The following is a 17,117-nucleotide window of genomic DNA, read 5'->3' on the forward strand; positions in this document are numbered from 1 at the left end:
CGGACTACATGATCAGACATCTTTTCCTACTTCTTTTCTAGATTGCCATTTCATTCTTCCTTCTTCCTATTACAGCTAGAAGAAGCAATGTGAGGGAAAAGGCCACTTTAACCAGTGTTGAGGCATTTATTCCCCCCAAATTACATTATTGCTTAGGGTCTTTGATAGGCAGGTGTTTAAAATAAACAGATAAAACACAAAAAGTATCACCTATTGGACCATAATAGAAATCAGCACCCATTTGCAGGGGTCAGTTAGGAATATGTAATCAAAAGCCAGCCCATCTGGAAGATTTAATAGCTTCATTAAGGGCTGAAGGATAGAATCAATTCATTTTCAGCATTCATGCGATCATTTAATTTTTAAAGCATGGGAAGGAGTCATAACCATGTTAAAAATTCTGTTGGTGAGACAACTCCAACACATTTAGACAAAGCTAACTCTGATATGCACATAGGCATAAATATATTTCTGAAGTTATACATTTCATTTTCAAGCATATACTATCAAACCCTTATTATTATTAATCTTAAATAGAAATAAATATTGGAATAAATCAATCAAGTGAATTTTATTAATTTATTTCATTCTGCACACTATAAAAATCAGTTCATCTGCTTCTCCCATTAAAATCAGCTAAAAATTCATCTGTGCATATGCTACTAAAATTATATTTTATCTACAATAAATGAGATATTTCAGGAATTGTTTCATAAAACATAAAGGACTTCTGGATAAGTGTTTGGCCTAGATGTCATCTTTATTGTCTCTTGTTGTAATATCCTGTTCCATTCTTCTAAAGTAAAGGTAAAGTTTCCCCCGCACATGCGTGCTAGTCGTTTCCAACTCTAGGGGCCGGTGCTCATCTCCGTTTCAAAGCCGAAGAGCCAGCGCTTGTCCGACGACGTCTCCATGGTCATGTGGCCGGCATGACTAGACACCAAAGGAGCACGGAACTGTAATGGTCCCTATTTTTCTACTTGCATTTTTACATGCTTTCGAACTGCTAGGTTGGCAGAAGTCCATTCTTCTAGAGCTCCTTAATAGTGCTTTAAGGTGAATATCAGTCTTCTTATGTGTCTGAATGGCTGGAGAAGGAAACACCAACTAGTTATCGTGTGTAAAAATGTTGCTCAAAATATTTGGATGACAAACATGTTAACAGAAAATGCTGGAAAAACATGGTGAATTTCTGTTGTTAAAGAAATGTAAAGGAACTATTTCTTGAATAGGAGATGGATTTCTTCCAAGCCTTTTTTCTGCAGAAAGCTTGCAATGCGTGAATAATTCATCTAGAAATTCTATAGTGAAGTTGTATCAGTTTCCACAATAAAACCTGGACTGGAAAGGAGGGAAAATACATCAACATCTGTGACAGGCCTTATTAAAGGATCGTTACAAAGCCTTTCAGGCACCAGAAGCAAAGCAAAATATAATAAATTCACCAAGTGTCAAATTTGTGTTGGCTGAATAATGACACCATATGGTTAGACTGCTGTGTCACTGTAGGATCTATTTTTTTTTAAAGTGCCCAACAACTTTGAAACTTCCTCACAAATATTGTAAATAAGGACTTCACCTTTGTCAATCTATAGTCATTTTAACTATCATCTTAATACATAGCCTTTTTTGGTTAGTGACAGAGCAGTAGAAAAGCAGTAGAGAAATTGTGATTTCTGTCAATGTATATTTCATTGACCTTAACTTCTGCCAACTTATATTTAATGGACTTTCCTAAAACAGTTTAAACTGGATTTTGATAGTCTTGGTTTTAAAAAAGATTGAAAACAGTTGTTATCACACTTTCTGACAGTGAGAGTGATTAATTAATAGTACGGTTTGCCTCCTGGAGTTGTGGGTGCTCCATCACTGTAGGGTTTTAAAAAAAAGATTGGACAGGATGGTATAAGGACTCCCATCTTGGGCAGGGGATTGGACTAGGTCCCTTCCAGCCCTATGATTCTATAACTCCTTAAGGAACCTTTGAAAACTGTTGCTTTAACTATATTAATATTATGCATTTTTATTGGAAAAGTCTCTAAGTCAGAGCTCCCCAACCTTTCCAGCTTGGCGGCCCAGAAGGAAAGGGAGCACCACGTGCAAATGGGCACACGCATGGCAGCAGTGCTAGCAAATGGGCCACGCACACCCACATGTACAAATGGCCACTGGCACCTGTGTGACGCTGGCGGTGGTGCTAGTGTCCCAGTGCATGTGCAAATGGGGCTGCTAGTGCCTGCACAGCATTGCTACAAGTGTGTGTGTGTGGGGGCTTGCCAGCTATTCCCAGGGTCCAATGGCCAACAGGTCATGGCCTGGAACCGGGCCACGGACCATAGGTTGGGGACCTCTGCTCTAAGTCAGTTTTGACTTCATGGACATATCCATGTAGGTGTTTTGCTAATAAGATAAAAATATATTGTTCTTCTTTAAAATTCCCAATTAATCTAAATAGGACGAAACCTTTTCTGTTTTGAAATGGTTAGCTTTTAGAAATCAAACAAGATTGGCTAATTCTGGTTACTTAGGCTGATTTTTTGTGCTAGACATTTCTAATTCCTTCACAGAATTATAGTTCCAAAAGTTCATCATTGACTGGAAATCCTGATAGAAGACAGGTTTGAAACTTATGTTTTATGTGAACTGGAAAAAGATTCATCATAAATGATGTCATAATGTAAAGATTCCTATGGCATTATTGAAATCAAACAATAATGTTTATTATGTATGTAATTTATGTATTTCTTGCATCCTGTTGAAAACAGAATAGCTTTTGAATGTGCAACCTGTTGTTGTGATGCCCGAGTCAATGGAACTGGCATTTCACATTATGTATATAGAAATATGGGTTTGTTTTGTGTCTTTCCTGATTCCCTTAAGCTTAGGGTCTTGCGGAAGAACAGGGTAGAACAACAGCTAATGACCCTCTTTTACCGGTCTACTATAGAGAGCGTCCTCTCGTATGGTATTGTGGTCTGGTATGCTGGTCTGACAGCCGCGGATAGGAAAGTATTACAGAGGGTAGTGAGCACAGCACAAGACATTGTGGGCTGTTCCCTGACACCACTGGATGACATCGCCAGGGCTCGTTGCCTTGGAAGAGTGAGGAAGATTCTCAGGGATGACTCACACCCTGGACGGTATCTCTTTACTCTCCTACCATCCGGTAGGAGATATAGGAATATAGCCAGCCGTACCAACAGGCTGAAAAATAGCTTTTATCCGTGGGCTGTTAGGCTTTTAAATGGGACATAATCTTATGCAGAATTGACTTGGGAGGCCGGTGTGTGGTGTAGTTGGTTCACATGGTGTGGTAGGATGGAGGGTTTGTTGTCACTGTGTGTTGGGGGGAGAGAGCACGGGGGGAGGCTCAGCTAATCTCAATGTACACATGTTGTACTTTGACAATAAAGGTTTATTTATTTATTTATTTATTTAGGTTCAGGAAATAACCTCTGAATTCAAAATGAGGAAACAGGTAATAGTAGAGTAACGGGAGTTGCATTCAGCTGCTTCCATTGTAATAATATACTTAATAAATAGTAAATATTTTTATCACATTTATTTTTATTGCAGTGTAACAAATAGTGCTGAAATTCTAAAAGATGCCTTTTGCTTATTAGCGTCTTAATATATGAAAGTAAAGAAAACAAAAAACAGATATTCAAAAGAAAGGGAAAAAAGGAGAGAGTTTGGATATGATTAAGAAACCAGACACTGTAATTTTATTATGTTAGGTAGTCAGGTAGCATAAGAATAAATTAAAAACACTCCATGAAATGAAGTAGAAACATTAAATAAAACAAGTGATCCTCACCTCTTAGGTTATACTATAGCAGGCATTTACTTGTCATCACATCTTTTATGTACGAATGACAGGTCTATCCATAAAAATAGGAGCAGCTGAAATCTCTGCTTTGAAATGGGAAGGAAATGCAAGAGAGATACAGTAAATGTTTCTGCAAGATGTCAAATTGAAAGGGAACAGGAGAAAAGAATGCTGCAGTATAACAGGCTTAGGGACAAGGAGGAAAAGAAACAGTTGTCCAGACCAAAGAGAGGGATGGGAGGTCTGTAGACATTTTAAAATGAAAGGAGCACTGCTTTTTAAAATTTTTAAATGTCCCATTTACGATGGATGAAATCCATTTGCAGCTGTGCCTATGCATTCACTTGAGTGGCTTTTACCAGGTGGATCCAAGACATTTGCTGCCTAAAGCAAAAGCCAAACAGTGCTCTTTTTCAGTCTAAAATCCAAATCAACTTGACTGGCCAGCCTTTTATACATTAACACTGGGCAGTGCAACAGCACTTGAGATAGGGATACTGAGAATGGTTCAAGGACAACTTGAGGAACAGCCATCATTGCTTTGTAATACAAATTTCCTTTCAAGTGTTGAGTGAAAGCTGGATTGTTTACTGGATTGTTTGGAAACAAAATAATGGAGAATATAATCAAGGTAAAGAAGCCACTCGGTTGAAGCAACCACCTTACCTTTGGCAAATAAACAAAAGGGGATAGTTTGCATGTCCTTTTGTTGAAGTGAAGAGGCTGATCAAATCTGATCAAGCCAATCTCAAAACTTTATTGATGGGGAGCACACGCTTCACCAAGAGAAATTGTTTCATCTTTGTGGAGTGAAGTTTCTCATTAATATGCAGATTGCAGCCACTTCTGTTAGTACGTTTCTTTATATAACAACCCCATTTCCATTTTATGCCCTCTCCAATTTATTATATGGCCCAGTGATTGTATTTATTTTGAAATCAACAAGAAATGTATTAGCTCTGTAGATTTTGTATAATAGTTAAGTTTTTGACTTAGAAATAGAGATGGTCCTCACTTCACCATAAAAATGCCTGGGTGATTTTGGACTTGTAATTTTGGACTCTCTTTCAAGGCAACCTCCCAACCAGAAGAAAGCAGAATATGACTACTGTGTAAAGATGGAATCTAAATCACTAATGTCTATCATTTTCCCTCCAGTTCAGTATCTAGTTTACTGCATCTCATTTGGAATACCTCATTTCAAGAAACCAAAGATAGGACTAACTGCAACAGATATTGAGATGGAAGTTGAAGATAATTAAGGATGTACAGTAAATATAAAATTGAAGGAGGGAAGGAAGGAAGGAAAATAAACACATGAGAGCAGAGATAACACTTTTTATACTGGGTGGGCATCATATGGAAGAGAGCTAAGGTTTTGAAACCATTATTAAACCTAATGGTTTTAAGTCACAAAAATATAGAATTTAACTAAAGATTAGAATAAATTTCTTAAGAAGATAACAATTCCACAATGAAAGAAATGGGTTATTTAAATAACTAAAATGGTCTCTTCTAAGTCAAACTAGACTTTTAAGATCGCTAAAAGTTGGGGAATGGCAGTCTGAATTTTTAAGACTCACTCCTGTTCATAGGACTGTTGTTATCAAACAGCAACATTATTGGATACTGTTTTATTGTGCATAATTTGGAAACTTTTAGGAGTGCCATGAAAACATTACTGAGATACTAAGGGAACTGTAAATTAAGAAAGTTTAAGAATTTCTGACATAAGAGAATGTCACTGAGCCACCTATTCTTGTCTTTGCGAAAGCGTGTGGCCTCAATTCAGTCACAATCACCATCAAACCCTGTATGAAAAAAATATGGCATGTTCACATTTGTCCTCTCCAAGGGGAAGAGACAACACAAACTTTTTTTAAAGGATTGTTAGAAATGTTGAATGACTTAATTTGAACAAGAAAATCAATTGAATCAGCTCTTCAAATTAAATCTTTGGACTGAATATTAAAATTTATTTAAGTCAAGTATCAAATTCCAAGACTACTTGGAGATTTTGCCTCAGATTCTGTTGTAAGCTTTAGCTTTCCTTCCCTATATAGACAAAAGTAAGTGTGTGTGTGTGTGTGTGTGTGTGTGTGTGAGAGAGAGAGAGAGAGAGAGAGAGAGAAATGTTTAATGGGTATGATGGGTACCCTGATTTTGACATGAATAACTGGCCCATGAGTTTTATCACTCAACAAACTCTGTTGTCAGAACACTGGGAAGAATGCTGTTCTACTGGTTTATATCTTACTTTCCTGCTACTTATAAAATTTACTTGGAGCAAAAAAGAGAAATTGAAATAGAAGCTCAAATGTATTCTGTTGCTCTTTTCTTACACCTGTTTTGTTTTGATTACTTTTTAAAGAAATGTTTGACTTCTATGAAATCTATAAATTTTATCCTTATTGTTCCTTGTGTTTTTTGCCTGACTTTTAATGTAGATGTCATTAGCCTCTATCACAGACTTGGTCATTAGTCCATCTGTATTTCTTCAGCTCTTTCTTTCCTTCCTCATTCCATCTACTATTCCCCCCATAATTTTCAACCCTTCAAAATATTCTCTTATGCTGTTTGTACGTATCTTGTCCTGACTTAGATTTTTACATGAGGATAGTGTGTTTGGTGCCCAAAGAATAAATTTATCTATATTGTAATATATTCTATATGCAATAGACTTTTTATTTATTTAGTATAAGAGAAACATAATACATATTTCCGAGAAGAGACTAACCTTGACAATAAGCCCAGAATAGGCTAACCTTGACAATGAGCCATGCAAACAAGTCTGGCAGCCCAGAAAAACAAGTGATCAGAGAGAAGGGCTGCAGCAGATCTTTTAAAGTAGTTATTTTTAAAGCCATTTTCAAATGACGTTTCTTTTTGTCCAGTCTCTGTTTGCATTTTTGCATTGTTGTTACTATAGTACAAAAGAGGGATTTCATCAACAACCGAAATCTCTCCTTGGAATTATGGCATTTTAAGAGTTGCTGTTGTCAAGCAAAAAAAAGGAAACTTTCCCAGATTTATATCCCCATAAATCTCACTCTATTTCTGTTATTCCCTGGAATATTACTTCCATGCAGATTTTTATGATCTTTTCAGTGGTTTAACTTTTAAGGTGGAGAATACCTTATTTATGAATGGTAGCATTATATCCCTTTTAGCAAAGATTGTAGCTGCTGAGAACTGATGTAGCAGCTGAGAACAATTTCTGTTGCTCAGAGATCCAGCTTTTCTTCCAAAACCTATTATTTTTTCTATGCACAATTCAGGGTCAAATAATGTTCATTTTACTAGGTCAAATAATGTCCATCTACTCTTTGTACAGCAGTGGTTTGGCAGCACAGGGGGTAACCATCTTTATTCATTGAAGACTTGGTTGGTCAAAGCTGTTTTGAGTTTCATGGTTAAGGGATTGTAACTGGGAAATCAGGCATTCTAGTCCCATTTTAGGCTTGAAGCTAGCTGGGTGACCTTGGTCCAGTTCCTCTTTCTCAGCCCTAGGAAGGAGGCAAGGGCAAACCACTTCCAAAATCTGGCCAAGAAAATTTTAAGACTTGTTCAGGGATTTGCCAGGAATGAAGACTGAGTTGCAAGTACTAAAAAAAAAAAAAAAAGTAACAGGTCTCACATTTAAATATGATTGCAGTGAAGAAATGTTAATGTTGCATTTGTGTGCATGTAGGTATATTTCCTTTGATAGGATGTGATCAGACAATATTCTTATGCCTGGCTTTTCTTTACATTTGTATAAATGGAATAAAATTAGGCTGTAAACTTATTAGGGCAGGAAATTATTTTGTTGTTTTTTTTCTCCACATATTTCTATGTTCAATATTATAATCATTACCATCACCATCTTATAGTGCAAAATACAGTACAAAAAGTATTTAATTTTACTCACCCATGTAAGGTTTTAGTTCCATATCCCATTTTTCAAGTCATTACAAAGTACATGTAATAAAATGCCATTTCTTTTCTTATTTTTTTTCATTTAAAGACATACATGCAACTTGGCTTTAATATATTAATTATATAATATATATATGGTCTGTAAAATGTGGTTGGCAGGCATTCGGCAAGCTAAGTCATAATTTTCAAGAACAACCTGCCCCTGTGCCTGAAGAGAAAAGTTTTTGATCAGTGTGTGCTACCTGCTCCAACATATGCTGGTGAAATATAGACACTAACCTCACAATCAATACAAAAGCTAAGAATGGTGCAAAGAGCCATAGAAAGAAACATGCTCGGCATTACAAGACAAGATAGAAAGACCTGCCCATGAATTAGAAAACAAACAAAAGTCTACAATATCGTCAAGAAAGTAAAAGAATTGAAATGGGAAATGGACTGGTCACAAAGCAAGAAGAACTGAGGTGGACCAAGGCAGTCACAGAATGGATCCCACTTGATAAAAAATGTCCACAAAAGAGACCTAAAACAAGATGGATCGATCTTGTTTTGCGGGCCCAATTGGCAAAAGAAAGCTCATGACCATATCGGATAGAAACATGCTGAATGGGCCTTCTTCCTGCATTGGATAAATAGCTAAAATGATGATGATGATGATGATGATGATGATGAGGATGAGGATGATGATGAGGATGATGATGAGGATGATGATGATATTAATGAAAAAGAAATATATTTCCAAGAACCTACTCAGGAGAAAGTAAAAATTAGCATTGTAGGCTTTAATGCTTTGTTACTATATTAAGGTAAATTATATCCTCTTAGCTTTTCATCAACCCTCCTAAATCAATCTCACTGTTAATGTGTTTATTTTTGTTGTACTTTTTTTTAACTTTATCCAGTTATCAATACACTTCTGGTAATTACTTGTCCAGATTTAGCATTCTGTTGCAGGAATAAACATAATAGGGTTACACTGGTGGGAGTAAGGACTCAGAAGCAACACCAGTTCTTGTTTCAAGCACATTATTGTCCAGTGTGGAACAGTAGCTGACAGAATGGCAAACCTGGAATAAAGAGAACTAGGTTACAATCAGTTCTCTCTCCAGAATTTAGGAGTTTTATAGGTTAGGTAACCTATATCTGTATCTTCCCTTTAACTTGAGCAAAAGGTCATGCACTCCTTGTCACACTGCCTTTGACCTATTAGAATCCTCTAGACCATGGGTCTTCAAACTCGGCCCTTTTATGACTCATGGACTTCAACTCCCAGAATTCCTCAGCCAGGCACTCTGGCTGAGGAATTCTGGAAATTGAAGTCCATGAGTCATAAAAGGGCCGAGTTTGAAGACCCATGCTCTAGACAAATCATTGTTGCTATGCTGCATGTTCTCTTCTTGTTTTGGGTTACAAGAAATATCCACTAAGGGAAGCTAACTTGAAACAAGCATCTTCTAACTAGATAACTTTGGAGCAAGCATAAACTTAGTCTAACATGGCTCACAGAATTTGTTGTGAGGAGGAGAATGCAAATGTGCTGCTGTTCTATATATGGAACAGGAAGAAGAATTGATCTGCATGATTTTCTTATATAACAGATTCATAGGCTTGAAAACACTAATTTTTTCTTCCCATCCTGGCTATCTTCCAGGTATGTTAGATGTTGCCAACTAAACTTGCTGAAGCTGACGGGAAATCCCAGGATCATTGTCTCAACACAGCCAGAAGTTATGCTAGAAACACCATTTGAAATGGTACTACAGTGCATTTTTTAAAAAAAAATCAAGACAACTGAAGCAAGTGCTACAAGCTTCATATTTCAGAAAACAAAAAAAGTACACAATGACCATCTACAATAATTCTATTCCCATTTCCCTAAAATATGAAAATTACCCTCTCTTTTAATTGCCCAAAGTGAATTTGGTTTCCTTATTTGTCATTAAGGTGACAATGACATTCTGTCTACTGATCATCCCCACAGCACCTATGTCATTTGGCATCTTGGGCTTAATGCAGAGAAAAATAGACTTTTAAGGTTGTAAACTTAGTTTAAAAAGTCATAAAGGTAAGGATTTTAACTTGGAAAGAAATTCTCCTCTGGATAAACTAAGCTTAATTCCAATGGAAATTATGTGAATGAATTTATATTTACTCAGTTTCACCCTCTCCACAATACTCCAACTACATTTTTGACAATCACCAATATCCCAAGACTTGGAAAACCATATACGTATACATACATACCCATCTTGATAATTCCTTGTGGGGTAAACAACATTATGAAAACTGCTTTGGAAAATCATAGGTAATTATTTGGGGAAACAAAACATGAATTGATAAAAATCAATAAGATGTGCATTACCTGCCATACATATAAACATTTGCCAAGATTCTAATATCCTTCTAAGAATAGTATTCTCCAACTATTGACTGAAGACTTCAAGAAATCCAGAGAGATTTAAAGGATCTGCTTAATTACTTGCTTCTTTCTATTCCTTTTATAGTTTATAAGTCTTCCAACTCTGATGAAGAGCTGTCCCCTGATTTACCTGTGGCAGTAAGAGCAAACCTGTGCAGACCGGAAAACTGCCGGAGGCATCAAACCTGCAGCCTCAGAAACCACTAACAAGACTCTTTCTCTCTTGTATATCTCTTTCACCTCACAAAATATTTCAACTCCTGCCAGAGACACTGAAAAAAAAAGATAAATTCTTCCAGCTCTTGGCTGACTCTGCTCGCCCTCAAGTCATGAGTTCATTGTCTCTGTGTTCTTTTGAAGCCTGGGAAAGTACATATCAAAGTATTCTAACTGCCAGAACTTCACACCATTAGACATTGCTGCTGTCACAGAAAATGCAGACAAGTGGAAAGATGTCTGGGGTTTAAAATTGCACCATTCCTTGAGCCTTTCTGGGAACTTGAAAAGTAGCCTATATTAATGTAGTGGTTACCAGCCCCAACCCTTCCAAACAGAGGTGCAGAGGAGGAAGAGAATAGTAATCTCTTTGACTTTGGTCCCCATTCTCTTTTACAAAGAATTCAGAAACCCTCAGGTAACATGTGACACTTTATTGTAAATACAGGAAACACAAGAGACTTGTTATGGGAACCACTTCATTTCCTTGCCAAGGGTTGTATTGTCCTGATGAAGAGTGACAGTTCAGATGGTTCAGCCTAAAATCATGCTGCTGCTGAGAAGTTAGCAATATTCTGGTGCCATTTCTTTGGTTTAAGAAGGAACATAAACAACCACTGGGATGGGAACAAAAACAAAGGTATTGATACACACAGATATTTCTGGACTGACAGTTAAAGGGTCACATGGAATAACCAACAAAAACACATTTCAGAATTATCTGTTACTTTTTTTTTAGTAATGTGAGTGCTTACTTAGACAAGCTTTATTTTATAGACATGTGCAAATGATTTTCTCTGTAATTACAGTCATTGAGTTCAGTGAATTAGTTGATTAGGGATAGCTTCAGCCAACAGCTACGTTGGGTACTTATCTGGATGGCTTTGATTTTTTCCCCCCATAGAGGAGGAGTGCAAAACATGAATCAATTTATACTAGGATTCAGAAGGCTCAGGCTCTTACTCCTTCAGCAATCAAGGCAGAGTATAAGATATGATTGTTCTTGAAGTACAAAGAAAATGTATAAGGAGCAGAGATAATGAATATATTTCATGAATTTGACTAGACCAGTTGTTCTGTTGAATTGGTGGGAACTGATTGGCTGGATATAATTGTTTCTCCAGGCACTGGACCCAATTGGTATTTACTTAATATCAACCATATAATCCACCTCCTCACTTTGGAACTTGGTGTTCCTGTAATAACATTGGACTCTTGTGATATAATCACAAGATTACAAGATGGGTATCCATATCAATGCCTATTTGTGCAAATTACACAACTCTTCTAAGGAAACAGACAAACCAGAGAATAAGCCCCATAGCTTATATGATTTAACTATTCTTCCTTGGATGACATAATCAAGACGCATGTAACTTTGGAGGCCTTCTCTACATTGTACTGTAAAGTATATACAGTATACTATAGTATAATATAATATGTTATCCAGGCCTGTAGAGATAGAAGTATTCCATTTGGCCTATTTATATATGATTAACTGTGTGTGTAGAACTGAAGCCATTACAACAATCCAGAAAAAAATAAGATAATCAAATACAAAAAATAGGACAGAAGACAAAGAACTACTAAGTATGTATAAAAAGTATTGTGTGAAAACTTTCTAATGACATATTCTTTCTTTCATTTCTATTTATAGTTCCAACTGCTAACTATTCTAGATATTTATACTTTATGTTAAGAACATTAGGGATCATTGCTAGTTTTTCTTTAAGCACTTTCATTTGTTATATTTAATTGGTTTCATAACCTTTCTCTAGAAATCTATATCTGACTTGCTGTATAATGTGTATGTATGTTAGGGAGTCATCCCTGTTTAAATTTGGTTAAACACCTGCTAGGGATATATACTGATAAATTTACCATTGCTACAGACTCTCCAGTTTTGGTCTCCCAGTCTGATATTGTTGGCAAGATTTCTCTTTTCCAATGTTGTGCTAAATTTGTTCTTGCAGCTGTCAGCATATGGCTTAGAAAAAAAGGTTGCTTTAATGCAGTATTCCCCGTGTTGTGCATTCTGCAGATAAATAAACTTAAATTCCCAGAATTATCAGAAATAATCATTAGGAAACTGAGTAATTATGAGACTTGAAGGTAAGAAATGTCCCATTTGCACAGTGATGTACATTGGTTATTAGTGCTGGCAGTATGATAATGTCTTTCTTCATTCAGAGAGATGAGCTTCTTAGGTTTCTTTCTTTTTAAAATATACTATATTAAATTTCAATAGAAAACAAAATATTAAAACAAAATATAAAGTCTTTTCATTACTTCATCTTGGTATCATATGAAAATTCATTGTACTACTTAGGGAAGCTAACACTTGAGTGCTATACAGGACTTTTAAATGACTTTAAAATTCTACCTTTAATAACTACCTAAAAAGTCATGTCCTTTTTACATCCACTGTGATTGTTTAACCACAGAATCTTTACTTTGATGCATGACAAAACCATATAAAATTGTGTGTTGCTGTTGGTAGTTGAGGTATCTGCCAATCTTATGTCATTCTTTTTCTTCTCAGTGGAAATTCTCTAGGCATAATTGGTTCCCTTTCTCTTTTTGACCCCACCCTGCAAAAAAGAACTCACTGTTTCCCTGAGTTAGTTTTAATTAACACTTTTCAGTTTATCACAGGCCATCTGTGGAAGTAACAGTTTGTGCTCTAATGGAAACAAAATAAAAAGGGATTTTGGCGGGCATCAAAATGATCAGCAAGGCGTAACAGAGAAGAATGGAAAGAAATAAGGAAGGCAAGACAATTTTTGAAATTATAGTAGCAACATGACAGTAAAAAAATAACTAATTGTCCTTATCACTGTGAGCTGAAGCAACTATGTTTCTCATTTTAATTGTATGAGGAAATAGGTTTGACATGTATAGCAAATTTAGGTAGCAGAATTCTGACTAGGAAGAATGGATGTTCCATTTCTAGCAGAACGTTTGCCTTCAAAAATCTCTCCCTTGTAGGTAGAAAGCTAGCCATACAAGAAAAGAGTGAGGTAAAACTTATCTTTATAATCTTAACTATTTAGAGCCAGATTATCAGAAGGACTACCTCCTGACATATATTTCTACTACACGTAAGAATCTTCACAACATCTTTCTTTAAGTTCTCCTCCTTAAGATGGGCAACAGCACTAGAGAAGATCCATTTGAATGAATGAACCTTTATTGTCAAAGTGCAACCATGTATACATTGAGATTGGTTGACCTTGATCTAGATAAGAGCTGTAGTAAAGGGCAAAATGATGCAAAGAATGAGGGCATCCGGTTGTGCTGTCTGGATGAACTGACATGCTTATGTCACTTGCTTTCCTTGTATTCCTGCACAAGGCCATGATTCTGATCCAGAATGGTAGGTATATATGTGTATCTGAAGGAAGGAGACGGATTTGATAGGAACTTTTTTTGAGGGGATTTGTATTCAAAGTCTAAACTATCCCAGTAAAGACTGAGGGTAATTATCTCCAAGGAACCAAGGGGGTAATTTGGGCTTATCCTGGGGATAATAGAACAATTTGTAATTGCTTATTTGTGAGTCAAGGTTCCAGTTTGAGATTGCTGCTGCCAAGACGCTTGTGTAAAGCAACAGTCTGGGGTTTTTTGTGGGCATAATGACTATATTTGAAACTGAGAAAAGGAAGAATTGAATCACTTTAAGAAGCACTGAGCTAAAGTAAAACCATCATCAATCATCTTTTGTCTATTACAAGTTTATCTTGTTTTAATTTGCAAATCTTCATTGACACTTACTTGGATAACCTCAGGGTACTGAACTGACTGAGATTCTCTAACTTTAACAATGTGGCAGCGTAATATATTATCATTCTCAGGACTCAATTTTGTCCAGATTCCAAAAGTTCTGGCAGGTGACTGTTGCTATAGCTTTGCATTTGGACATGCATTAAGTAACTGTTACTTCACAGAGAGATTACCATTATGATTTGATTCACTGGAGGCCCACAATACAGTATGCTTCCTAACAATTCTCAGCTAAGCATATATTTCATCAAGACATGATCTGTATTCAGACTGGCTAAAGTTCTTGATCCTCTTTGATAGTCTTTGTTACAGATCCTTTTACCGCAATCAATTATATGAATTTTGAAAACAGCAGTTTGTTCCAAACCATTCAGTTTATTCCTGAGCTCCCATTTTAAATCTTATCCTTTTACAATAAACTTGGATTTCCTCTTTTCTTTCTTCACTAACATATCCACAAGTAATATTTAATTTTTGTTGCTGTTTCATACTTTTTCATAAATATAATTCTATGGATCTCTGTACATTCATCATAGTTGTTGCACAACAAGGAATGTATTAATATGTTGTGTTATACAGAAGCAACGACACAGAGCTGAAGTAACATTTCTTTGGGTTTTGGATAATTTGTGAATGCCAATTTATTGGGCACAAGTTAGAGTTTCCAGGGTATATTAAATGACTTAATAATAGTGTTTTTATATTTATAACATCTGGTGTTAACATAGATTAATCTTTTAGCATTAAAGGAAGGGCATAAGGAGCACTTAAGATGTTTTCCTCACCTCTTCAAATATTCTTCCTCTTATTCCTGACCTGAGATAGTTGTAAACTATTTTCATAGACTACCAATTATTATTGCTAATGAGCACATACATGATGAAATAAAATCTGAAAGTATTGCAAGAAGGAGGCCTCTATGATATGAAGGTTAAAAAACAAGGTAAAGATTTTCCCTGTCCAGTATTTTTGACTCTCGGCTAGGAAATGGTGTTCATCTCTGTTTCATAGGTGAGGGAGTCAGCGTTGTCTGAAGACTCTACCATGGTCATGTGGCTGACATGACTATACATTGAAGTGCATGGAACGCTGTTACCTTCCCACCAAGGGGTATCTATTTATCTACATGCTTTCAAACTGTTAGACTGGCAGAGGCTGGGGCAAGAACAGGAGCTCACCCTGTCAAGGGGAGCTTGGGTCTTGAACTGCCTTCCTTCTGGTCAACAAGCCCAGCATCTTAATAGCTAGGCCACTGCACCTCCTCTAGAACATTTCTTAAACTATTTATGATAAATGATGCAGGTCATAAGGTTTCGTGCAAGACTGTCAGAACCTTCTGAAATGTCTTATCAGGGTTTGGCTTTCTTATCTTCATGAGATGTGTGAATTTTAAGAGGTCTGAGCTATTCTTATGATTCTTAAAAAGTTTATAATTCTTAAAATTTTAGTTTAAGTTTGGGAGATGACAGATATTCTAAATCCTGCAAAGGCCAGGTAGTTGATGCCTAGTTAACGATAGTTGATTTTTTTCTTTTAAAAATGCCTGTATATCATCAGTATATTCAGTCTTAATAGGTAACAAAAATTAATTTTAATTGTTAATTACAATCTTTTCACATATTATTAGAAATTGGTTATACTGTTTCCACAATGGCCTACTCTTCCACATACCTTATTTTGTGTTTTAATTCTATGAACACCCAGAGATACTGAAGGATTTACAGAACTGTCTCTGCAAATCATGTCACTGGGATGTTATATGATATTCTACCCATAGGAAATGGAAGTGTGATCCATTGAACACAGCTGGATTTGCATAATAATTACACAGGAAAAATAAGCTATTACCCTGAAAAAATAATGTGCCTTATACATATCTCATTTGACAATAGATTTGGATGGTCACTAATATCTGAATCAAAGCTAAGGAAATTTGAACAGCTTAGTTCTGTATTATCAGGGATCCCCTCACTTTCCTTAGCTTAGCTCACAATATAAACAAAAGGTTGTTATGTGCGTGCATATGTACAAGCTGAATCTCAAATGCAGCACAAATGCAATTCAAAATTAAATTCAAAACTATTTTTAAAAATGTAACGGAAGATGACAAAACTGTAAAGGAATTGTTTGGGCTAATGATTGAACTGAAGCAAAACCACTTTATCCCTGAGACAAGAGAACTCATGAAAAAAACTCTGGAAAGAAACCAAGGATTTTTGTGGGGAAATTCATGTGGTCCCACAGAGCTCAAGATCATGTAGGAAATGTCTTTGAAATAAAATTTTATAAATCACTAGTGCCTAAAAAAAATTGTCTGCAGATGTTCTAAACTGCCCCTTTGGTAACAATTGCCAAAAAGGTAAACCAAGGGTGGAATACAGTAGATGTAAAATGAAAATCTGCAAGAACGATTACTTTTATGAGTATAGAAACATGCTTTTCTTTTCCTTCCTGCTTCCTGTTTTGTAAAATGAATATAAAATGATGTATGCTCCATTGAAATTACTGTAAGCTGTTCATTGGTACGCAATAATGAATAAGTCCCAGAGTATGCAGAAGCTAGGGCCCAAGGCCAGATTCAACCTATCTTTTCTTGAAAAATCCATAGATTACATATACAAATAAATATATGTCACACATAAAAAATGGGCAGAATTATGACCCAGCTGTCATGTTGACTTTTTTAACAACACCTTGTGGACAGCCCTGGTGAAGTCATAGCAGCTGAACAGGCTTCTGCCTAATGTCATAAAAGGGTACCTCAGACCTTTGTTAATTTGGCCCTCTTTAAAGCCTGCTATTGGGGAGAATGAAAGAGATGAACTAAGAAAGAAAACAAACAAACAAACAGATTGGTCACATAAGAAATGTGGGTATCAGAAAGATAAAGTATGTCCACATCCACTTTTCTTTCTGGCTACACCACTGCTTGTTTTGGCTCTGCTGAAGATA

General features: G+C 36.1%; 1 long non-coding RNA gene across 1 annotated transcript; it reads right to left on the minus strand.

Moving 5' to 3' along the window:
- Positions 1-955: 955 nt before the first annotated feature.
- LOC308665632 lies at positions 956-10,272 on the minus strand. The gene is made up of 3 exons (XR_014025911.1): positions 10,110-10,272; positions 3,818-3,912; positions 956-1,088 (listed from the first exon to the last, which is right to left on the minus strand). It is a non-coding gene; the product is annotated as an uncharacterized lncRNA (long non-coding RNA).
- Between the last annotated feature and the right edge of the window lie 6,845 nt (positions 10,273-17,117).

The sequence above is a fragment of the Vipera berus genome, assembly GCF_964194415.1.
Source record: "Vipera berus genome assembly, chromosome: 3".
Taxonomy (NCBI): domain Eukaryota; kingdom Metazoa; phylum Chordata; class Lepidosauria; order Squamata; family Viperidae; genus Vipera; species Vipera berus.